At 43.5% G+C, this 26,620-nt stretch overlaps 1 protein-coding gene across 3 annotated transcripts in view; it reads right to left on the bottom strand.

Annotated features, from left to right (window-relative positions):
- CELSR3 (cadherin EGF LAG seven-pass G-type receptor 3) overlaps positions 1-26,620 on the bottom strand; it is a 105,779-nt gene that overhangs the window by 73,128 nt on the left and 6,031 nt on the right. The window lies entirely within an intron of this gene.

The raw sequence follows: 26,620 nt of genomic DNA on the forward strand, positions 1-26,620 counted from the left end.
TGTATGTAACGTAAAAAAAGACCTGAACAGAATTTTTTTGGGACTAAAGACGACAATTCAAAGACTTGAAATGTTTTTCCTTTTAAAGGCGTTACACGTTTTTTTAAAATTGATGGTCTATGAGCGACCATATTGGTCATTGTTGGGATTGTATTGTATTACTGTTTTTTTTTTGTTAAAGCAATAAAAAAGAACAGTGGATACTAAAATTGATGGCCTATCCTTATACCTGAAACACAAGACAGACACCGCTATTTTTTTTATGATGTGCTCATGAATGTGATGGACATTAAGGATTGTACAAATTTATAAAAACATGGCTGCTTTCTTCCAAAAACAGCTCCACACCTGTCCATGGGTTGTGTTTGGCATTGCAGGTGACAGGGCAGATCTAGCAGATAATAGCACTTGCAAGTGACAAGGGCAGATCTAGCATGTAATAACAATACTTACAGGTGACCAGGGCAAATCTAGCAGATAATAACACTTACATGTGACCGGGGCAAATCTAGAAGATAATAATAACACTTACAGGTGACATGAGCAGATCTGGCAGATAATTATAGTACTTACAGGTGACCTTAGCAGATCTTGCAGATAATAATAACACTTACAAGTGAACAGGGCAGATCTAGCAGATGATAATAATAACAGCATTGTGAGAAACTAGACATGGACCGCACAATCCACAGTATATACGTTGATCTGAGCCGCTAGGCATAATTTAGAAACATGAACATGAGGTTCTTTGTAAACATTTTGATCAAACTGTATAAGCCCACTTGCCACTTCACGGCGACCTCTTTAAAGTGGGTCCCTACTCTAGCGGTTGCAGCACCGCATGGCGGCTACCACCACCGCAGCACCGCTCCTGCAGAGGGAGCAACCCAGGGGCCCAAAAGCACCCATGCCTTCAGACCGTGCCAAGCCTCCTTGGCTCTGGGCCACGTCCCCCCACAAGTGCAGCACTACAGCAACAGACACCACCATACAGCACCACAACATGTGAACAGATGGAATGAGCTCACCTTGCCATGCGCCCCCAGTGGCCAACTGAGAGCACAAGCAAGAGCAGGAACACTTATGAGGTAATTCCTGAATTAAAATCAGCTGGGTATTTTTTCAAATGCGTGGAGTGCTGGTACCAAGTAAAACAAAGGAAATGAGGAGCGCATGGCAAGGTGAGCGCACTCTGCAGGAGCGGTGCTGCGGTGGCGGTAGCCGCCATGCGGTGCTGCAACCATTAGAGTAGGGACCCACTTTAAAGAGGTTGCTGTGAAGTGGCAAGTGGGCTTATACAGTTTGATCAAAATGTTTACAAAGAACCTCATGTTCATGTTTCTAAATTATGCCTAGCGGCTCAGATCAACGTATATATTGTGGATTGTGCGGTCCATGTCTAGTTTCTCACAATGCTGATGATAATAATAACACAAGTCACCAGGGAAGATTTAGTAGAGAATAACACTTACAGGTGACCAGAGCAGATCTGGCAGATGAGTAATTTCACGGAGACGCAAAGGTGACATCCTATGACAGCGTCACATTTAAAGTCGCATATATCTTTAGTATAACCCATACTACTAGCAATGTTTTTCTATGGAGAATGAATGGCTGTGTGCTTGATTTTATGCACCCTTTTGCAATAGGTGTGGCTAAAACACCTGAATTAAATAATTAGAACAGCTGTCCACATAGTTTTGGCCATATAGTATATATGACCCCATCTGTGCAAGACCTTAGGGTTTAGCACAGCTTGATACCTGTGGAGTCACTCAACATAGGGAAGAAGGGCTGATGGCGGGTATTGATATGTGTCGCCATATTATTTGCTCCCAGTATGGCACATGAAGAAGACTTTTGCCAATCCCTGGAGGGTGCTCTAAGATCAATAAAGGGGTTTGGGTAAATGGAGGAGCGGCCGGCAAGAACCAGTCATATTCCATAATGACAAGTAGAACTTCACGGTTTGCTATGGATAAGTCTTCAACTCTTCTTCTGCTCTAGGTTCCATGAATGAGGACCATTGGCTTTAGACATAGCGACTATTGTCCCTCGTGTTAGAGAAGTGCAGGCACTTGGTGTAATGATGACCTTGGGTGTCCCGAGTTCTCTCTTAACTTGGAATTTTGGGAATTTGGCCACCAGGTCACCATAGGAGATAGATACACAGGACTTGATGGGTTAAAGTTCTAGTGACATTGTGATTTACAGTTCCGGTAATTCGGTGAGTCAGGAAAGTTATTATTTAGGTCTGTCAGGCTGGCCATATAAATGATTCATAACGCAAAGTAAAAGCTTTATGGCCAGCGACCTGCCTCATATGATCCTACTCTGAATAGGTTAGGGAGAGGCACGCGCGCTTCTTCTCAATTAGCCACTGATGTGATTGGGTAAGGCACAACAGTTTGGAATAGGGTCGGACCGGACTACAGGATCTTCCATTGTGGCCTGGTCCTGCAATGATAATAGGGGTTATACATTTTTGGGATTTTTTTAAGGAGTACCCTGTATGTCTTTTGGCCTGTTTGTGTAATGATAACAAAAGAATGAATGCATTTATTCTATATATCTATGTTGGCCTTCAGAAACACTTTCTCTGATGGGTCCAAGGAACCATAGTCTGGAACTGGCTTGAATACCCTAAATCAAAAACACAGTTCCAATAAGTAAATTCTTTATAACTGCAGTACCAGTTATGACCACCAGATGGATCATACCATTCCCAGTGTAATTTATAGCAATGTGTCATTTGTACATTACATCGGGCAGTAACCGTATATACATTATATTCTTTTTATTCATTTTTTTTAAAGGGGAATACAAAACCTGATACTCAAAGTACACAGCAGCACAGATCTCTTTGCCTCTGATATTGTCGTTACTACTGTTTATGCATTATTGAGAATTCCCGGGGGCCGTCACTGATGTTGAATTCCGCTTTTCCAGCTTTGCCTTTCAGTGACATAGTTATTCAGAGTCTTAGACCAATGAAGCAGTTCTTCACCATTAAGCATCTACTATCCAGGAGGCATTTTTCTCTACATAACCCTACAATGCGTCCATTTCTAAATTCACTGCCAGACCCGACACTGCACATAATTGTATTTCTAGGTGTCATTTTTCATTTGTGTTATTTACAGCGGCAGCCAAGGATGAATGGGTGCTTATACTGTATGAAGCAAAAAAATAAAAAATAAAAGTCTTTCAAGAAAATTTTCACATCATCATGTCGTCTTTAGTCTAAATACGGTGCTGATTTTTTTCTTAATATATTTTTATAGCGGTTGAAGCACCATTTTTCTGATACAGAGCTCCTAATCCCCTGCATAAATAGAGTTACTTGGTAAAATTCTGATTGCCTGCACTTGCCACTAGAGGGAGCTTATAAGCTTACTGCATACAGTGTTATTATTGTGTTCAATGTATGAACAGTATGCAGTAAGCTCCCTCTAGTGGTGACTGCAGGCAATCAACATTGTATGATCTACCTCTAGATGCGTAGGATTGAGCTCTGTAACAGAAAAACGGAGCTCTGATCGCTATAAAGATATATAGAGAAATTAACCTGCAAAGAATATTGAACATATATATATTTATAATGTTCAAGTGTGGACATTTAGTTTACAGAAGTTGTCTTTTGAGGGGCACTAACAATAATGAGCTCCCACAATCAACCGCTATCGCCTTTGGAAAGGTTTAGTAAATCGATGACACACCACTCTTTGATATAGCTAGGGGGGTCCTAACCAGGGCCCCCCATTACCCTCATAGGATGTATAGAAACATGTTGTCCATCCCCAACCCCTTTATGTTGTCTTGCTCTACCTAGATATGCAGTAGGATGGAAGAGTGTTGTATAACCGTCCACATAGGTAGACTTGCCATTCAGGAATCTGGAAAAGCTGACCCCTGTGGGATTGTAAGGGCAGCTATACTGGGCGGCCGGTAGCCCTTACAATGCTGTCTCTTTCTCCTGGTGTAATAAAGAACTGAACAAATCGATTAAAAAAAAAGAAATAAAAACAAGCGGCAAAGTTAATCAAACTTTTTTTTTCCAATTTGGACTGATGGAAACAGATTGCACCTTCAAGAAGCCAAAGTCATTTCTTAAGCTCGATGTGGAATTTTAATAAACCCGGTTTAATCTCCCGGTCTAGCTGAATGTTCTGCCCTTTAGGATTCACCAGGCAGCTCGTCAATATTTACTGCCACCCCTTAGTGGCAATGCAGGTATTGATCAGCTGGTGTCTCTCTTCGGCACACTGACGGTCGCTGCAAACCTCTCGGGTCGTAATAAGTACATCAATCACTATTGTTCCTTTCCAATAAAAAGCGCTTTAACCATTTCACGGGGGCAATTTGTACTGTAGAACATTTCCACAGTATTCGCTAAATCAGTTACTAGAAGGTAAGATTTAAAGGGGATATTACAGGAGACCACCCCCCCCCCCCACAGATGATTGCAATCCCGGATATAGAATCATATAATTTGTCCGTCCACAATTTCGAATAATGAAACCTATAGGACTGTTCATCCTATTCTTCCTGGTTCATAAGAAAGATACCAGAATTCCAGCGATGAATAACACACTGGCAGAGCTGCAGGTGCGAGCTTTGCATTAGTGACCACGTGCATGGACCCAGTGCACTGCCAACCAGTTCCTTGGCACTATATTATCCCCTAAAATATTGGAACACCAATTCTGTATGGGCACCTAAGATATTCTACAGCACGTAGAGGTTCAGGACGGGCCCACAGCGGTTAATCGGTACCGAATTACGGATTCGTGCAACACAAATCCATATGATAATTGGTGGAGCTCTTGGGCAGGGCAGATATTTACGATAACATCTGATGAAACGATCAATCACTGAACAGATATTCCTCCCGAGTCCGCTCCAGTAGAAGTTTAATTTTCCTTAGTGATAAGACCTGATTAGTCCTGTAATTTATAGGTCGGTCCCCCTTATATATTTCATAATAGTATTTGCAGAGCTGTAGATCAGACGTCTACAACCTGTGGCTCTCCAGATATAGCAAAACTAGAAGCTTAAAGAGGCTCTGTCACCAGATTATAAGTGCCCTGTCTCCTACATAATCTGATCGGCGCTGTAATGTAGATAACAGCAGTGGTTTTTATTTTGAAAAATTATCATTTTATAGCAAATTATGAGCAATTTTAGATTTATGCTAATTAGATTCTTAATGACCAACTGGGCGTGTTTTTACTTTTTACCAAGTGGGCGTTGTAAAGAGGAGTGTATGACGCTGACCAATCAGTGACCAATCAGCGTCATACACTTCTCATTGTTCCAGCCCAGCTTCTTTCACTGCACAATCACACTGTAACAATGGACTGGAACAATGAGAAGTGTATGACGCTGCTTGGTCACTCATTGGTCATTGATTGGTCAGCGTCATACACTCCTCTGTACAACGCCCACTTGGTAAAAAGTAAAAACACGCCCAGTTGGTCATTAAGAAACTCATTAGCATAAATGTAAAATTGCTCATAAGTTGCTCAAAAATTATTGTTTTTCAAAATAAAAACCACTGCTGTTATCTACATTACAGCGCCGATCAGACTATGTAGGAGACGGGACACTTATAATCTGGTGACAGAGACACTTTAAATAATTATTACAATTAAAATCTATAGGGGCCTATTGTCCCGTAATAGTCCCTGAGTAGCTGCATGGACAGTATGTCCTTCCCTGCCTCCTATATAATAAATCTAGCCTTGATCCTCTCTATATAATTTCCGGCTTCTTCCCACTGAGCAGTGTTTGCCGTATTGACCTCCGGAGACGCAATCACGGGTCAGTTATTCAAAAGACTCCAAAGAATGGCTTCTATTTCTGAATAAACAATGGCCGAAGATGTGCTGCATGGAGAATCAGGAATATTTGTCCCGTTCAATGACTAATTTATAGTGGGTTCATTCATAAGGGCCTTGGGCAAATAAAACAAAAATGTAAAAAAAATTCTTGACTACCCTCGAGCCATTTAAGCATAATGCACCCCTGCTATTTGGCCCTTTTACCTAATTACTCGGCCTCAGAACCATCGGGGGTGCCATACAGCTACAGGGAGGCAAAAAGTGAAAGGTCCGGCAAACAATGGCTGACGGTAACAAAGACACAATGAGCATTGGGGAGGACCAGAACTCAATGTAACGGATCTGAATAGTAGATGGCCCTGAATACAATAGACGGCGATGCATTGTTTAATTAACCTTTCGGCTGCCAGTCATCCCCCGAAGCATGCGTGCATGCATCAACGCAATGACATTACATGTCACCGGCGTTCTATCCAAGCTGTCATGTGTACACGCTCAACCATCGAGGGACAGGTTGCTTAGGTAAGATGAAGCAATATGATTCCTGTTAATGTTAAATTGTATTGCTATGTGCCTGGAATACAGAGGCGGGGGGATAACATATACACACATGGTAATGGGCTTATGCATTCGGCAGACTGTTTGCAGACTATCCCCCTGTCCAAAGACAGATAAAGTCATTCCAATTTATTACACCGAGGCCACAGAAGCGAATACTCGCCTTGAAAGAGCGGCATGAAAATGAGCGGTCCGTCTGCGTGTCTATCTCCACCGGAGCACAAGGCCCGTCCTGTTTGATAGGTCTCATGAAAGACACGCGGAGAACTTTTGAAATTGCGCAACAAAGGGATAGGGAATAATTATAGCGTTTGAAGAGCCTTCCCAAGCTCTTTATTTTTCGCCAACAATGACATCTGTCAAAGTCATAAGCGAACGTTGTAATCAGACTGTGAAATTAGGAAGCAAATATGAAAGAGGTTCCGAGACAGATGCTAATCATTCCGTGAGTTAAGTCTGAAAATCGTACAATCTTTACACAGGAAATCGAGGTAATGGGCAGGAATAATGCACTTAACCCTTAAGCGCTGGACAATAATGTTGTTCTAGCTGCTAAAAAGCTCACAAAATTGGTGGGATAAAGCCAAAAACCGATATGGCGTCTCATACAGGTGCTGGTCTGGACCACTACACCACCATCCAAGACGAGAAGCTTGGCCCAAGGGCTTTTTTGAATCCTTCTCTCGGAGAAGAGCCGTATGACCTTGACATTTTGGCATACCGATGGAGCCAGGGAACCCTGCAAAGGGAATGGGGTCACCCTAGTCAAGGGCGTCCTTGGCATGAGCGCCAAAACACCAACATGGGTTATGTCTGCACCATTCACACCCGTAAACTGTTCACTGGTCTGCATGGAATAATACGACTTTGGTTCTACCATACAATGGGTTTGTGGTCACAATGGACAACTTATAGGACAATATCTTGTTCCAACCTTTACGTGGTCCTTCCATCAGACAACCTCTTTTTATATGCCCCTTTAGGACACAGTTAGGCGCCTGCAGCGTACGCTCCTGGGACATATGTTAAACGGACCCATGGGCCCACATTAAGCCAACGAAGGGCAAAAGAGTATACTTTTGGCCTCCATCGGGCCGGTATCCAGTCGAGGACACATTTTTCCTGTTGTAAGGAATATCGGTAATCCATACAGAGACATTCAGTAAAGGCACGTGTCCCTCTGCAATAAACGTTTTTCAAACGTGGGATTCGTCAGAGGTATCTGTCGGAGGTTATCCGCCAGGGTGTCCTCACGACGGAAACTTCAGACGGACACTATGAAAGGAAACTTGGCTAACAGAGGGTTGATCCCCACCCAACTGAGGACCACGGCTCTCGAGGACAGAGGTCTACAATAAAAACAACAATAAAAGAACAATTCCTTGAAATCATGGGAATATACTGGCCCTCGACCTGCAATAAAGACGTTCCTAATGCATACCCAAAGCCCCTCATGGTCTATCCTTTGCATAGTGAAGATAAGCAGAAGATTTCGGTGCAGCTAGAAATAGTTTCTCCGTAACATCTCCATCCGACTGTCTTCCTTGATAAGCCCTGTTGCGCCTCACCCGTTATTTTAATCCGCATGAACTCGCATAGTGTGACAGGCAGGGATCTCTAGAATACAGGGCTGCAGGGCAGAGTTCCTGCATTATTCCCCTCCTACGTCTCAGACTCCGCGTTCTTCTTTCCAAACTCAAGACTTCAAAGAGATTTCATCAGCTTCCTTCCAGCAGGGCATTTCTCTCCTTAGCAAGACGGTCTGGCAGAGGGATGATTCTCGTATTCCAACAGCAACAATTGATCTCGGAGGGATTTTAACATAAACTATCCCTCGCAGTGATGTGTGCCTGTTTGTTTGGTGGGAAGGAGAATTTGTGTCTTGAGCGGTTGCAAAGCGTCAGAAGAATTGGGTTCTCATGATTAAGAAACGGTGGCGTACACGGAACAGGAGAAAGATCTATTTATAGCGCATTAACTCAACGTATGCATTATAAATGAACATTCGATGAGCTGGATTTCAGGAGTTATTAAAGCCCTGCCAAGCCGGAGGGCCCACAGTGAGACCTGAGATGTTCACACATTGCAAGAAGTGGGTCAACGCTTCTTCTCTGGCAACTACAATCATAAGGACTTTTATTGAGTATGTAAAAGTTTTCGGAGGTAACTCCATATGTTTTTTCATCCTTCTGAAGTGAGTTGTCTTGAGTCAAGTGAAGAAGCTCCATCCAAAGGGGACACTTCGGGAAACTGTAAGGGTATATTCACACGGCTTATTTTCTGACGTTTTTCGGACCGTAAACGGAAGAAAAATCGAAAGCAGAACGCCTCCAAACATCTGCCCATTAATTTCAATGGGAAAAACGGCGTTCTGTTCCGACGGGGCGTATTTTTAAAAAAAAAACGGCCGCGAAAAAGAAGTGCATGTCACTTCTTGAGCCGTTTTTCATTGACTCAATAGAAAAACAGCTCCAAAAACGGGCGTAAAAAAGGCAACGAAAAACGCTAGTTAATTAAAAGTGGCTGAAAATCAGGAGCTGTTTTCCCGTAAAAACAGCTCCGTATTTTCAGAGTTTTTTTGCTAAGCGTGTGAACATAGCCTAAAGGTTTCACTTTTGGAAGTACTTTAGAGATATACCACTTAGGCTTCGTTCACATCTGCGCCGGTGTTCCGTTCTGAGGTTCCGTTCTAAGGTTCCGTTACATACATAGTTACATAGTTAGTACGGCTGAAAAAAGACACATGTCTGAGGTTCCGTCTGAGCTTCCCGTCAGAACGGAACCCTGACCGAAACAAATAAAGCATAGGTTTCCGTTTGCATCACCATTTGATTTCAGTCGTGAAGGATCCGGTGCAAATGGTTTCCATTTGTCTCAGTTGTGTAAGGGTTCCGTCGTTTGAACAAAATCAATACCATAGTCGACTGCGCTATTCATTCTGTCAAAACGACATAACCCCAGCACGACTGAGACAAACGGAAACCATTGGCACCGGATCCGTCACCATTGAAATCAATAGTGATGGAAACAGAAACCTATGGTTTCCGGTTGTTTCAGTCAGGGTTCTGTTCTGACGGGAAGTACTGACGGAACGCCAGAACGGAGACCTGACGCCGATGTGAACGAAGCCTTACTCGTAAGGTACTGTTCTTAATGTAATTACTCCCTTTAGCAGCAGAACCTTTCTTATACGACATTCGGCATGCCCCCCGTATTCAAAAATTCAACTCAGATTACAGACTGCTGTTTATGGCAGCCTGTAGTCTGTGAGTGGCATTAGAAAAGTCTGGCAGGAAAGACACAGGACATTGCAGTTCGGCTCAGTTCACATTTCATTTTCAGGCACATCGGAGGTAGACGCCGGGAGTATTCCCCAACATATGCCTGAGTATGGTATAGAGTGGCATGTGTTGTCCATTGACTCCCATTGTAAGAAAAATGTATACTGCGCGGTATACGTTTTTTTACTGTGCCCCACTGCATTTAAAAGTGTAACCCACTACAATATTTGAAAAAAATATATGATGCATACCAGCCCAGCGTATGCCAAAAGGGCACTCTTTTGGCATATACTTGGTACATGGGGGTCTATGGGCACATCAGAATATACATGTTGGTATATACCTCCGACGTGCCTGAAAAACTAGATGGGACCTGAGTCTTCCTCTGGCAGCCCCCTGTATAATTGGAACAATTCTGCTGCTAGTGGGTGCACTTTTATATTAACATTATATAAGCCAATTGTTATATGGAGGTACCATGACTATCCATATGTTCATCAGAACCTATGGCACCCAAGAGTCATTTCCAGATGATACTGTGAAGGTTCCCAGCAGCCTGGCCAATAGAAATGGAGACTTAAAGGGGATGTCCATGATTAGAAAACAAGATCTGAATTCTTTCTGGAAACAGCGCCACTCTTGTCCATGGGCTGTGTCTGGTATTGCAGCTCAGTGCCATTCACTTGCATGGGGATTAGCTGCAGGAATGGTGCTGTTTCTGGAACATGGCAGACATATTAAAGAGGTTGTCTGGAATTTATTATGGCCATAAGTAGACAGGTTATAGGGGATAGAACAACTTTACCCGCCTCCTAAGCTTAAACTAGATATGGCAAGTACGGCTCAGCCCATCCTACCCCTCCCAGTACATTGTACGGAGAACAGCTAATGGTAATAGATCTGGCGCTGGCGGGTATGCCACTTGTGTACCTCTGCCACTTGCACCGGATCCGTCACCATTGAAATCAAATTGAAACTTATGGTTTCCATGAACGGAATCCCGACTCAGATGTGAACGAATCCTTAGAAGATGTCCATTCTCCCTTACTGCCATAGGGGTGACTGGAAGTGACAACCACTTCAAGGATATTCTGTGCTTCTAGCAATGGTTGTCACCTTCTCAGAAGCCCCCCCCCCCTTCAATAACCTTGTGATCCTTTAAAAGTAGAATTTTACAATAAAAAGTTGAAACATTTTTTTTTTGTCTTTTCAGAATAAAATTATGGAAATGATGCTTTGGATAAATTAAATCTACTAAAAGTAGTGTTTTTTTTTTAATAAGAAATTCTTCAGGATGCCGGAAATTAGGAACTGAATGCCTCAGGCGCGCAAAAAGTCGCAGTCCGTGGGCAGGAAAAATAAGAGATCACATTAGTGGCACCTTGTTAGTCATAGTCCAGCAGAACGGAGGACCCGCAGGTAGGAGACTATCACGGCAGGTTTCCTAAAGGAAGGCTCAATCACATCTCTGCCGTCCGCCTCTCGTAGGCTTCTCTCGGCGATGAAAGCGACAAAACCTCTTGGTGCAGCCGTGCGTGTGATTATGATAGAAAGCTTTGCAAGAAATCAGATGACATTACATTTGGACCATTTGCCCGTTTCTCCGCGGTGGGTAATCTGTGGGGTCATTGCTTTTTAAATTCACTCAGACCAAAACTGCAAAACGCCGCCTGTTCATATTCCTGTCCACGCTTCGAGGGAGTGAAATACATGTCTGACTCCAGTGCTGAAAAAAGTAATTTCCTTTGCTTTGTTTGCTTTTTGATCGTCTGTAGGTTACACCCATGTCTAGAAGAAGAAATATAGGATAGGGGATACATGTGTGATCGATAGGGGTCCGACCGCTGGGACCCCCAGCGATAAGGGGAATGGGGGACTGAAAGTCCCCCGAAGTGCTCCATGAGAAACTTGGGACTTCCGGGGTCGGTGTCCGGCAGCTCCATAGAAATGAACGGAGCGCCGGTCAGGCATGCGTACAAGCGTGACCGGAACTCCATTAATTTCTATGAAGCTGCCGAACACACAAGCCGTACACAGACCCCAGAAGTCCCATGCTTCTCATGGAGCACTTCGGGAGACTTTCGGTCCCCGTTCTCCTTATCCAGGAGACGGACCCCCAGCGATCACACACGTATCCCACTATCCTGTGTATAGGGGATACCCTGTGTTTTGTTGGACAACCCCTTTAAGATTTGGTGCAAATCACTTCATCTACCGCCTTTACTCACACTGGCGTTAGATATTGGGGCCATAGAGTCTGTATATAATTGTCATACACATAAGATTAGGATCGGCCTGAAAGTGCAATACGCAAAGTGACGAATATTCAGCTGTAATCGTCTCATCACGCCATATACTAGTTTCTATCGATGACGGCGGAAAAATCCAACATCACTTCGATGTCCGCTGGCAGCCATCGCAAACGATCATTCGTGTATAATATTTAAACAATGATTGTCCGAAATGGTCAAAATCAGCCATTTCGACCGACTTTCACCGTATGTGTATGGCCAGCTTTAGTTCCACCTATATTACCAAAACATATCCGAAACAATAGTCAATAACAGAAGGTTACCCCTTTCTATATGACCTATTAGGGTATTATGATGTCATCGATGGGGTTCCCCTGGTTGTCAAAGAGCGTCTCTCACTCTCTGGTGGATCAGACTTGTCCATGTTTCACATAGTCGCCTATTTATTAGAATGACCAGCATGTAATACTACATTTCGTTATATGGAAGGAAGTGTGAGTCATTGGCGCCATTTTCTGATACCGGAGAATAAATCTATGGCTGTTGATACAGTTGCCAGAGATACAGCCGCGGTTCAGGTGGCATTAGCCTTAAAAAGGGGTATTCCAGTTTCAGCAAATTTACTTTTTGTACAGTAAAAAGATATAACATTTTTCCAATTTACTTTCAGTCTAATTTCCTCATGTTTTTCAAGATCTCTGCTTACAGTCATTATATGGGAACCTTCATTGTTAACTACAAGTTGATACAAATCTGTCCTGGTCATGTAAAGGACACATAGGTGCAATGTACTGTAACGAGCCATGCATGACCAGGACACATTTAAGGATAATACCACCTGAACCCTGGCTACATCTCAGGCAACTGTATCAACGACCATTGATTCATGACAGCAAGCAGAGATCTTGAAAACCATAAAGGCAATTGATACAGATAGTATATTGGAAAATGTTATAACTTTTCATTATACAAATATAATTATTTGCTGAAACCAGAACACCCCTTTAACATTCTAGGGCAAATAGGGCAAAGTATGGGTCCATGTATTACACGGTGGCACATTCATCCAAATGGCCGGCCGGCATGTAATACTACATCGGTGTCACGGCCTCTACTGATTTCCGGGGGTGAACAGCTGATTATCAGGTTGGCTTCAATCTAAAACAAAAAGGGGGTTGTTGTGATGAGACACCCCTTTAATAATGAACACCTTGGATCCAGCTTATACCACAAACAGCCCCCTGGATAATATAAAAATCCCCCAAATTTATTTATTTTTTTACCAAAAATATACAAAAATAATAACCAATACATTTCAAATACTAATTACAAAAATGCAACAACGTGACCCCTATTGTATACCAAATGTAAGGTCATAACGATAACGCCATTCGACGCAGAACTTACAAATGTTAGGTAAGCACCAAAAAACACACGGGGCGTATACGCTGCGTAAAAGCACAAAGCGTATCCGTCCTGTGCACCGCAGGGAATTCCGGGCCCAATACCGCACCAAACTGTGGTGCAGTTTTACGCCTGGAATGTCCGCTGCGGAAATATGCAGCACTTGCCGGCCTGCTCCCAGGAGACCGCTGCAGCTTGTGATTGGCTGCAGCGCCGGTCACATGGGATGAAACGTCATCCCAGGAGGCCGCGCTGGAGGGAGGAACACAGACTTCTGGGTAAGCAGCGTTTACGCAAATACAATGGATATGGCCGAGTTCACACGTAGCGTAAATACTGCAGATTTTCCGCAACGGAATCTGTTGCAGAAAATAAGCAGCAAATGCAGTAGCAGCAAAGCGGATGAGATGTGAACAAATGTCAACCACACGCTGCGGAAATACTGAGCGGAAAAATTGCTCAGAAATTCACCTGTGGTGCGGAGTTTTATTCCCCTTTGGAAATTATTTGTTGCGGGTTTTTCCCATTGGATTCAATAAGAGGTAAAAGCCACAGCAAATAGCAGTTGTTGCATTTATTGCAGCGGGTTCGTAGCGATCCCGCCGCAAAAAACAAAATTCTGTAAAAGAAAACACTTACCCAGAAGTCTGTGTTCCTCCCTCCAGCGCAGCCTCCTGGGATGACGTTTCATCCCATGTGACCGCTGCAGCCAATCACAGGCTGTAGCAGCGATCACATGGGATTAAATATCATACCAGGAGGCCGGCCTGGATGACATCAGAGGGCCGGCCCCCTGGGATTATGCTTCATCCCATGTGACCACCGCTGCAACCAATCACAGGCTGCAGCGGTCTCCTGGGATGAAACGGCCGACCTGCTGGCTTGCCAGCTTCGTGCTGCAGTTTCCCGCAGCTGACATTCCGGGCGAAAAACTGAATCACAGTTTGATGCGGTTTTTCACTCGGAATTCCCTCCGGCGCGCAGGACGGATACGCGGTGTGCTTTTACGCAGCGTATCCGTTGCGGGCGAACTCAGCCGTAAACTCCGCACCGCAGGTCAATTTCTGAACGTTGTTTCCGCTTATCATTTACGCAGCGTGCGGATGAGACTTGTTCACATCTGATCCACTTTGCTGCTACTGTATCATGCTGCGGATTTTCTGCAACAAATTCCGTTGCGGAAAATTCACAGTATCTATGCTACGTGTGAACTCGGGCCATACATTACATGGTTACTACCCCAGGCCCCCCGATAAGTGAAAGGGGACCCTCTTCTATCAATCAAAGTCTAAAACTCAGCTTTTCTTTTATAATATAAGGAAATTCGCCGCTGTTCGTCACTAGAATTTGAGACTCATTATGAAGCCGGCACCGAGACGACTATTCACAAGGTCAGAGGAGAGGAAATATTAATAGTGGTTTGCCACAAATCTTTCTGTTCTCTGCGCTCATTACAGCTGCCAAAATGTCATTAAAATCTCTGTATGATCCATCATTACGAGTGAGAGCTGGAACAAAATCACAATATATCATTACATTATTAAGAATAGTATATCGGCGGCATTCAAAACTGGATGACGAGAATGGGGGGGGGGGGGATGGCGGGTCATTACATGGTTCCTGGATGTATATCAGACCAGCGTGCACTGACCATATAACTTCCCTAATGCCCCAACATCGTAACTACCAACCGGAGAGACTAGATTAACCCTTTGGCTCATCTTAGTTTAACAGTTTTTGGCAATTTAATATGTATTGGGGCTTTCAGACACACATGGGCAATTAGATTGACCCTATTTGATTATACGGACCGGTCCCACTGTTAGTTTTATGGCTCCGTAGGGATTAAAATGCATTACCTAATAGAAATGGAAATTTTTGAGTAAATCTCCATCTTTTCCCACAATTTAATTTTTAGGTCAAAAATGTTGTCCTGATTAATTTCATATTATATCTTTATAGCGGTCAGAGATTATTTTTTTCAGATACAGATCTCCAAATCCTCTATACAACCAAAGAGTTAAATAATGTTTGGATTGTTGTACATAAAAATACAATCCTGTTAACAAGACCCGACATCAAAAGTATAGGTAAATTTACGTTATGTGACTATTCAATGAGGTGGGGCTGCGACAAAATTAGTAGGACCATTATATTTTTGGGGGAGTTTATTTTTACTTTTTCTATTTCCTACATGGACTTTTTTTTAGAAATATCTAATTTATAACGCAGGCTGAGATGAGGAATGGCATAGTGTCACTGCTGCCAAGCTGAATAGCTGAGTCATTTTAGATAAACTGGTTGCTTGAGAAAGGAACTGGTCCTCCTTGTGGAGATCCAGCTGCAGGCAGTGTTACCTGGGAAAAATATGCAAATAAGCTCTTCTACAGTAGAAGAAAACTGTCTCTCTAGTGCCACCTACAGGTAGCTACACTGTAAGTCAATGTCCGATCCATTAAAGAGCCTTTACCAGCCAAACCAGAGGCGCCGATCTATAGGCAGCACAGTTCTAGCTCCTCGTCAGTACAGTGTAGAGTACTTACAAAGTTGTTAACTACAGGTGGCACTAGAGAGACATTTTTCTTCCTTCTGGAGAACTAATTTGGTTGCTAGGGATTCACTGCCTAACAACCACATTTTTTTATATGAAGTTGTCAAGCAGCTTCCCTAGTTATAGTAATCAGATTTTTGTAAGAATACATTTAGGTGAAAAATCCCTTATTAAAAGTAATTAGTAACCAGAACCTTTAGATTAGGACTAAATGATTAAGGGGGATCATGGAGAGCAGGGATCGGCCATATTGACTGGCACCTGGTCCGACCGCAAAGAAGGAGAGGTTTAATGGTTGTGGGACTAAGCCGTAGGGGTCCGCCATGTTGATAGACTGACTTCATGGTAGAGTCTGTGAGTAATATACAATGTTGACCATTGATGCTACACAACCATTTTCTCAGTATGGATCACTGCGCATTTGTAGCATTCGTAGATCATTCCAAATCCTGGTCAGCTAATACCTCCATTGGTTGGTCTGGCACGTAGGCTTATAACTCGCTTGTTGTTCTCCGTATCTCATTATCTGCTTTGGAAATAAGCAGATATCAATTTGAGGAGCTGACACCTGCATCTTCATGAGAGAAGCCGAGATAGAAAATAGTCCATTTCTCAGTGATGATGATATCTCGAGCGCCTCCACCCCCCCCCCTCTCATCCCTGCAGAGTCAAATTAAGTTCTGGAAATCCATCTCCTGCGAATACTTCTCTAGACTAGTCTAATAAAAATGATGATCGACAACGTGACTTATTACCCTGCACCATCCCATCACCACGGGCTCAGGCTGGCTGACAGTCATTTGTTTCAGACAGCACTGTGTACTTGTCAGACTCCGTCTTGAAGGCTACATTTCAATTCTGTATTGCAAACACAAAAAAGATCTGTAAGATAGTTTCACCAGCAAATATACAAAAAGTTGCACTGGCCCATGGCTCAAATTTAAAGGGGCTCTTTTCATTTGGGCAATCCCAGTCCCTATGCCTTATTAGGGCATATAGACGTCAAAGAGGCTGGTCCCCTGCTTGGGACACCCCACTTTAATTCAGATGGGACAACCCATTAAAAGTCGAACTCTACCAGGGTAATTGCATACATATATTTAGTTACTTTTATCTGCCTTTATAGATATAGAATCCATGTTGTTTTTTCCTCTTTTTTTTGCAGCTCTCCTGGGTTACTCTACTGGGTTTTTAAGGTCAGGCTGCCTAGCAACCACTTGACTTCCTGTTTGGGTGACCACCATTTGAGCACATGTATCTATCTGTACTGAAGTGGTCACAGGGAGTTTTATCTTCTGTAATCTGGAATCTTTAGGTGCCTTTCACTCAGGCAACAAGACGCTTGAGGGAAAAGTGCCGAAACAAGAAAGATTGTAGTTTATTTTCGGACAGTGATGCTTGGGCAGAAAGTTGAGGTTGTCACTTTCCATCCAACACAAAAAAGTTACAGTAAAACTCTACTTTTGAAGCCACTTCAAAATATATTACTCACTTTGGACAACCCCTGTCCAGCTGTCTCTCATCCATAAGAATCTATGGGTTTGGGTCTCTCAGGGCAATAGCCACTCTGGCTGATAGAGGTGGGGTATAGGGCATAGCGGAGGTGGACAACCCCTTTAAACAGCTATAAATTCAAGACGACTTAAGCTAGGAGAAGTATGGATAACATCTTCTACTGCAGGACATCACAATCCTTAATTACACAACCCAACCATGACGAATCTACAGGTGGGAGAAACCCTACTAGCACTCATCATGCCGACTGCATTTAAAGGGGTTGTCCAGGCACGGACAACTGATGACCTATTCACAGGATAATCAGTATGTGATCGGTGGGGGTCCGACATATGGACCCCGCGCCGATCAGCTGCCTCCGGGTATCGGATGTCCATACCGGAAGCAGGTGGCTCCGGTCACAGAATAGGGCCGAGCTCCAGTACTGTATTCAAGTAAATTTCAGCAGAGTTGATGTTCTGCAGCACGGCCGCTATGCAATGTACGGAACCATCTGCTTCCGGCTCCGACTCCTGCATAACATCCGGCGCCCGGAGGCAGCGTCGGACCCCCACCGATCATATACTGATGACCTATTCTTTGGATAGGTCATCAGTTGTCCGTGCCTGGACAACCCCTTTAGGGATATCTAAACTTTCCAGCATAATCCCCTTATCAAATATGTCATCTGCTTATGCTTCACTGACTTGGGAAGGGAAGTAACCCAGGCGTCTTATGGAGGTTCCTGGAGCAGGAATGTTTAGGATTGTTCTCCCTGCAACGCCCCTGTAGGAAATACAAAGCATACCAGCGCATCCATTGTAAATCAACACAGTTCAGTGCAGCTCTATTGTCTCCTATAGATAGGCTTAGCCTACTTGGATTCAATTCATTGAATGGGGGTTTCCAAGGTCCCCACTCTTCGTTAAAAAAACCATAAAAGCCTATTTGAGAAGGAGTTGTGAGAAGTTTTCAACAACTTGACAAGTGCTTTAAGCACCCACTGTCTTCTGGGTGGCACTGTGCCACCAACAACAGAGACATTGGAGAATAGACTAATGTAACACTGAGAAACTGTAAGAAATGTGACTATACTATACAGAATGTTCTGTGTCAATGTGATGAGGCAAGATAAGGATGCCCCATTCTCTTATTCTTTCCCCTGAAAACTTTAGGATGTCACTCATAACAGATGAAGGGCATTTGATGAAACATAGATAGATATGAAATAGATTAGATATAAAGATAGACAGACAGACAGACATGAGATAGATAGATAGATAGATAGATAGATAGATAGATAGATAGATAGATAGATAGATAGATAGATAGATAGATAGATAGATAGATAGATAGATATGAGAAAGATAGATAATAAGATGATAGATAGAACATAAGATAGAGCGATAGATAGATAGATAGATAGATAGATAGATAGATAGATAGATAGATAGATAGATAGATAGATAGATAGATAGATAGATAGATAGATAGATAGATAGATAGATAGATATGAGATAGATAATAAGATGATAGATAGAACATAAGATAGAGCATTAGATAGATAGATATAGATATAAGATAGACAATATAACATAAGATAGATAGATACTTCTATTTTTCTTGACCAATCCATCCATGTCCCTCACGAACCTCATGCATGAATTCCAGCAGTTCTCTAAACTCTCTAATTAATTTTTCTAAATCGGAAGCCATGAACATTTCCCTCCCCCCACCTCTCGCACTTACCTTAGAACAGTCCTTTATTTTTAAATGGAACACGACAGTTCTCAAATACCTCAGGGTTAAAATCCCATCTGATCTGAAAAATCTTTAAATTTCCCCCCCGCTCCTTGCTGACATACAGTCGGACTGCACTAGGTGGACGAAAGGTACTTTCACGTGGATGGGACGATGCACCATAGTCAAAATGAAGATTCTACCCAGGATCTTATACCTGTTCCAGGCCCTTCCTATAGCTATTCCACTCACGTTTTTGAAAGCGGTCAATTCTCTTCGTTCATTTGGGCCAGAAAATCACCTAGACTTAAACGCACGCTTCTATGTAGATCTAAGGAGTCATGGGGACTAGGACTTCCTGATATCAGAACTTACTATATTGCCTCCCACCAGTTGAGGATAATAGACTGGTGCAGGCATGCTCTCCTTAAAACGTGGGTATGTTTTCAACAGAGTTTCACTGAGATCCCTCTTTCTGTCATTCCATGGTTAGACCGCAATCAACTCAGACCCCTTCGCCAATACCCTACCATTGACCCTACACTACTATCCTGCTCCATTTCCTTAGTGAGGTCCTCCCTACTCCCAGTCCATTCTTCAATGTACCCCAATCTGGGGAACCCACTCTTCCCTTCAGGTCTGAAAGATTCAGTATTCCGATCCTGGTTCACCTCCGGCAAATTTACGGCATCCCATTTCCCGAGTGGCTCGGAATGGCTCTCTATTGCTGAAATGTCTCGGTTGCCTAACCTTGCGCCCTTGGGTCACTGCAGATCTCTTCAGGTCAGAAATGTTTGCTCCTCCATTTCGCCCCCCCCTCCTTATATCAAACCAGCAGGACACCTCTGGAAGATTTGTGTGATGGTTCTGGACTGATTCGCCATACATTTTCGACGATTTAAGCCCTGCTTCAGAATACTCCAGATCTACCTCCCCTAACTACCTCTTTCAATTTCTCTCTCGAACGCTCAAAGATCTCGCATCCTCATCCTGGCTCACAAGACTTCAATCAGTTCTAGTTATCAAGAAGCCGGTTATAAATTGCTATCTCGCTGGTACAGGGTCCCGGTTCGCCTAAACCGCTTCTTCCTCGCAGTTTCTCCTCTTTGCTGGAGATGCGGATTGGAGGATGGTACCCTCCACCACACCTTTTGGTCCTGCTCTCTACATACGCCATATTGGGATGGAATTAAGCAGGTGAGCCGCGAGGTTACAGATACAGACCTTCCTTTGGACCCGGCTTTCTTCTTCCATCACTGTGACATCCCCGTTGATGCTTATAAACGCTCACTGCTACACTTTTTGGTGATGGTAGCTCGCCATTGCATCCCATTAAATTGGAAAACTACCTTTCCTCCTCCTGGATTTCCAAGGTCAATGATCTCATGTACATGGAAGACTTAACCTCTTCTCTCAATGACTCATATAATAAGTTCTATCAAATATGGGCTCCCTGGATAGACTTTCAGAGCTCTGACTCATACAAAGACATCCTTCGTGTGATGAGTCTTGACCAACAACCCAATTGAGAGTCCGTTGTAGTGATGCAGCATACTACACCCTGACGTCATTCAATCCCTCTCTCGCTCTCTTTCTCTCTCACCTTCTTTTCTACTTCCTCTCCCCTTTCTTCTAGTCCTTATACTCGCCGGGTCTATTGACTACTTTACTGTTATTAGTTATTTGTATATTGCCACACACCCCCTATGTGAGTAGGGGCCACTGTACTGATTTATTCAACATGTACAGCGCCTTTGTATTTCTTTTTTGTTTATGTGTACTTTGTATCCCTTATGCTCTGAATTAAAGAATTAAAAAAAAAAAAAAAAAGATAGTTAGATATGAGATAGATAGATATGAGTTAGATAGATAGATAGATAGATAGATAGATAGATAGATAGATAGGACTTTATAAAAAAAAATCCTAGACTTTTGCTGCATCCTTTGGGTCAGTGAACACTTTCTTCCCCTGTAGACTTTGTCTGGAGCTCTGCGGGCCCGGATGCGCTGACCTTCTCTTATTACATTTGAATGTCTGACCCGTCTTACAGTCACTCCATGGAAACCACGTAACGTTATTTAACAATGACAGCGCCATGCTACAATGAGATTCACTTCACAGAGGATCTGTTGGTTTGGGCGATCAGAAAGACCGGTCCGAGTTATTCATTAACATCTAAACTGCTTAAAAAAACAACAAAATTCTTCAAAAATGGAGATTTTTCTGGACTACAAGCGCCCCCAACAACTCTGCAGTCTCAGCTGTCCCAGTGACCCCGTTCTCCTGATCCAGTGGTGGTTTCCTGCTCCATGCCTCTTCCATTAATGTTTGGGTAGGTATCAAGGGAGAGGGTAATGCACTACCCCCCTCACATAATAAATTATACACAATACAAAGCGTAGGGGGGACAACATGGAGCAGGAGACCACCACCGGGTTGAGAATGGAACATCTACAAGAAGGCATGGAAATGTGTGCTCTGGAATGATGGGTAACACTTCATGACTTGGCGCATATTTGGGTTTTATTGACAGGAGAACACGGTCCAAATGTGTAGGGCCTACTGTAAGATTTGGTAGAGGAACAAAAATCCTCTTAATGGTTTAGATCCAGTAGCAACAGTTACCTTAAATGTGGTTTCCCATCTCAGACATTTATGGCATATCCTAACCCACTTATCAAGAGTACGGGTGTCCCGAGACCCCTGTTCCACCAGATGAGGCTCTTTCTGTAACGGCCATAGACTAAAATGGAGAAAGCCATGGACACGCGTCTCCATTCAGTCTTTAGCTAGATGCACTTGGCGGAACAGGGGTCAGGGCACCCCAATTCTCTATATAGGTGGGGGTCCCACTAGTGGACTTTAATTGCACAGAGCTCTGACTTCGAAGACATGCAACATCTTTTATGATGGGCTGAAACGTTGGCTATCAACCAACATCACTAAGGCTCTTCCCAAAAGCCAAAGTCTTTCTAGAAGAATGGCGGCTGTCCATTTCCATATTATTGCTTATGGTTTTGGAATAATATATTTACTAAGTGTATATGGATGTGAAGCTGGGTATCTATATACACTGGCCATGTAGCCTATACTGGTAACAGAGTATTATATATATATATATATATATATATATATATATATATATATCACACCAATCTAATTGTTATAATTAGTTGCTCTTTAAAGGGGTTCTTCACTTTGGCCAATCTCTACTTGTTAGTAGGGTCCCTTGATAGTAAGCTGATCACAAAGATTCCCCCTGCTGTGACCCCCAAGCGATCAGCTGTAATCTGTAGGGAAACCTGACAGTAAGTGATCAATTTTCCTGCAGTGCCACCACAGGTGAAATTAAGCATTACATAGTGTCCAATCATATCAATGGGTTGTCTGTATAATACAGGACAGGACAGGTCCTCCGAGAGACGCTCTATATAACCGCTCTCCACACTGGCCAATAAATGAGAATCCTGAACAGGGGACGCCCCACTATTAACCCAGAGTTCCCCAATAGGATTTATTAAAAAGGCCTTTCTAAACTGGACAACCCCGTTATGGAGAATTGTTGTAGCATTCACAGTACATACATCTAAATCGTTTTTTCAATTAAGATGGCAGCGGAGGTGCAAAACAACTGCTGTCATTGAACAGAGAAGATGTAGGATGGAAGTAATGAGTTTAGAACCAGCAGGAAAAACTATAGAAATTAGACACAACAATCGCAGACGGGCTTATTACCGACTCCTACTGCTCATTATACAGGGTATGGATAAACACTGGAGTCTACTGATCTGGAGGATTTACGGAAAAGCTGTGAGGGAGTTCAATATCCACAAAAGTAACTTATTATTAGTACACAGGTCTTATACATGCACTGTATAGAGCACACACATCCGCTGGGGCAGGGGTGCACTCCAGTCAAAATAATAAGCCCCATCTATAAGCCCCATCAGGTCTTCACGTATTGCCAAAATACCCAACAGATCAGTCAATGTCAATATCATATGGGAGTAAATTTCAGAAATCGGGTATCGAATATCAGCAGAAGGTATATTAAGTCAGAGCACATCTATTTAAGGCAGTTCTCCGCTTTGGACAATCCCTACTTGTTAGAAGGTCCCTTTACAATAAACTGATCACAATGTGTCCTCCTACTGGGACCCCCAGCGATCAGCTGTAATCTGTGGGGAAAGCTGGCAGTAAGTGTTCCGTTTCTCTGCAGTGCCACCACTGGAGAAATTATGTATTACACAGTGTTCATTCATATTAATATGTTGTCTGTGTATTACAGGACAGGATTGGTCTTCCGGAGAGACAGACGCCCTATGTAACCGCCCTCCACTCTGCCCAACAAATGAGGATCCTGAACAGAGGACACCCCTCTATTAACTCCGAATTCCCTAAAAGGGTGTATGAAAATGGGAATTCTAAACTGGAGAACCCTTTTAGGCAATATTTATCTAGTCCTAGAAGATTTTTTATCTTAAGGGGTTGTTTGGTTTACACATATTTGGATTTGTGCATATTGATGCCACACAGGGGAGTCCCGAGTGGGGGACATTTACCCCTCTGGGGGGCCCGGTTCCTTTATTTCAATGGATGCCATGTGATGCTTCATTTTCCCTGGAGTGTCGCTGCACGGGAAATGAAGACTAGCCAGGGGATGCCGACAGCAGGCACCTAGTGAGCTGCTCACTATAGGGGGGGACCTGTATTGTTCTAAGGGGCTGTGCCAGCAGTCAGTAAATAAGGGTCCATGCATGCGGCGAAGCCCATATATTCCCTGTACAGCAACACACGGAGTCCCTAAGTGTCTGTATTATGGAGCCTTTCCCTGCGCCATGGTATAGTGCCACGTTGGCCTTGTACCCTCATGAGAATACCTCCATAATATAGACACTGATGGCAGACATGTCACGTATAGAATTGAAGGCTCGTGGAGCTATAATATGGATCCAGGGCAGGCTCTGGCCACCATACTACACATCCGTACAACGCTAAACCATAATACGGCAGCGTACATCGGCGCACGTGTTCTTCTGTCGAGTAGTAGGAACTTTGATTCACCAGGTTGTTCCTTTGTTTTGGGAAAAGTTGGATGACACCTAGTATGGCCACCATTAAAGCGCAGAATGGTAGTGATACATCCCCCGCATAGCGCTGTATAAGTAGGCAGGTATGCCGTTCAGGAATCGAAGAAAGCTGGGTGAAATTAAAAAAACGTACAAATAATTTTTTGCTATTTTTTTTTTTTACTCTACACTTCTCAAGGAGGCGACGTTACCCGTCATAATCTTGGTCACTCGCAGAATCCCATTATCCAGATCTTATTCCTGCCAAGGTTTAATTATGAATGAATTGATTTTCTATACAGATACCGTCGACCGCTTCACGCGATTCTGACCTACATTTTCACGGATGAGGATGAAGAAAGATTTTCAGCTGGGTGAGAACATTCGCTCCGTTTCTGCTGTAGACAGAAGGTTGAATGCACGTTCACCAGCCGCATCTGGAACATTAAAATGTTTTCTGCATACGTGGTCACCGGATGGTTTGGCGCCGTGCATTCACAGCATCGGTTTGCCCTCCAGATACAATTAACCCCTGGAGAGCCCTAATCTTGAAAGAAGTGATGAAGACGAAAGCCAAGACAGAGCGAGAACCATTATCCCAACAAGAAAAGCGCGTACTTTATCTTTACAAGGAAACGGGGGACTTGTTTTTATCATAGTCTTAGGTGAGAGTATATTTAAGGCTGGAGATGTCCTTCTCGGAAAAACTCATGAATTATGCAGTAACTATGGCCGTGCGGTCGTATGTTACGTATGATGTGTCTACCTACAGGATCACGCTCCGTAACGATGCGTTAAAATAATACAATTTATTGACGTGAGCCCATTCCTGGCAAGCCACGGTCTACCAATACATACTGGTACTACTCCAAAAACAATATCGACACCGGTGGGATGTACCTACCTAAAGAGGTCACCCTAGGGTAGCTGGTGAGCCAATCAAATGACATGCCCATCCTCTAAAGACCCCTTGTTCCAAGGAGAGACAAAATCTTGTAGACGTTTGGAACCAGTTAAACCAGTCCACATGACTTTCTTGGTGGCCAGACAATAAGAACTTTCATAGACTCAAAAAGTTGGGTGCCACTAGTAAACTTTTAGGCACATTGGTCCCCAGGTTTTTGACTGGCCAGGCCTTCTTCCAGGCACATAAACCACTGGTAAATGTAATGGGCTCATCATAGTTAATTTTGTGCCAATGGCTGCCAACGCAGAAGAGGTCATCCTGGGAGGGCACATGAGCCAATCAAGTGGCATTCACATACAGAACCCTAACACCAATCGTTATCTGGCCCTATAGGTTCATCAGGGTGATGACACCCAATTATATACCTCTTCCCGTGACATCACCCCTGCTCTAATACAGAACACCAGTGATTGTCTGTCCGCTGTCTCTAACATCATGTCCTCTCTCTATCTGAAACTGAATCTTTCTAAAACTGAGCTCCTTGTGTTCCCACCATCTACTAACCTCCCTAAACCTGATGTCTCCATCTCGGTGTGTGGCACTACCATCACTCCTAAGCAGCACGCCCGCTGTCTCGGGGTTATTTTTGACTCAGATCTTTCCTTTACTCCTCACATACAATCACTTTCACGCTCCTGTCATTTTCACCTAAAAAACATCTCCAGAATCCGCTCTTTTCTTACGGAGGAAACCGCCAAAACTCTCATTGTTGCTCTGATTCACTCTCGTCTTGACTACTGTAACTCATTACTAGTCGGTCTTCCCCTCACTAAACTCTCCCCTCTCCAATCTATCCTCAATGCAGCAGCCAGGCTCTTCTTTATGACCAACCGCTACACCAACGCCTCTAATCTGTGCCAGTCACTGCACTGGTTGCCCATCCCCTTCCGAATAAAATTCAAACTTATTACTCTCACCCACAAAGCTCTCCACAGTGCTGCTCCTCCTTACATCTCCTCCCTCATCTCTGTCTACCACCCTACTCGGGCTCTACGTTCTGCCAACGACCTTAGATTAAAATCCTCCATAATCCGAACCTCCCACTACCGTCTCCAGGATTTCTCTCGTGCTGCACCCGTCCTCTGGAATGCGCTACCCCAGACAATCAGATTAATTCCCAATATCCACAGTTTTAAACGTGCCCTGAAAACACATCTATTTAGACAGGCCTATAAAATTCCCTAATCTGACTCCTTTTCATGGCCCTCCATTTAGATTAGTCATCAGAATAAGATTCCCTCACACTCCTTCTCTTCATGTCCGTCATACACGGATACTGGCTGGTGACCGGCTCATGCAGCTTTATGTTACCACCGCATGTGTATAAAAATGGCCGGACCATTGTACAGAACAAACACTATTACACTTTGTGTCTCCCTTATGTCCTCATAGATTGTAAGCTCTTGCGAGCAGGGTCCTCACTCCCCAGGTATGAATTGTAAATGAACTTTGTCACTATG

Source organism: Rhinoderma darwinii, chromosome 7 (assembly GCF_050947455.1).
Source record: "Rhinoderma darwinii isolate aRhiDar2 chromosome 7, aRhiDar2.hap1, whole genome shotgun sequence".
NCBI lineage: Eukaryota > Metazoa > Chordata > Amphibia > Anura > Rhinodermatidae > Rhinoderma > Rhinoderma darwinii.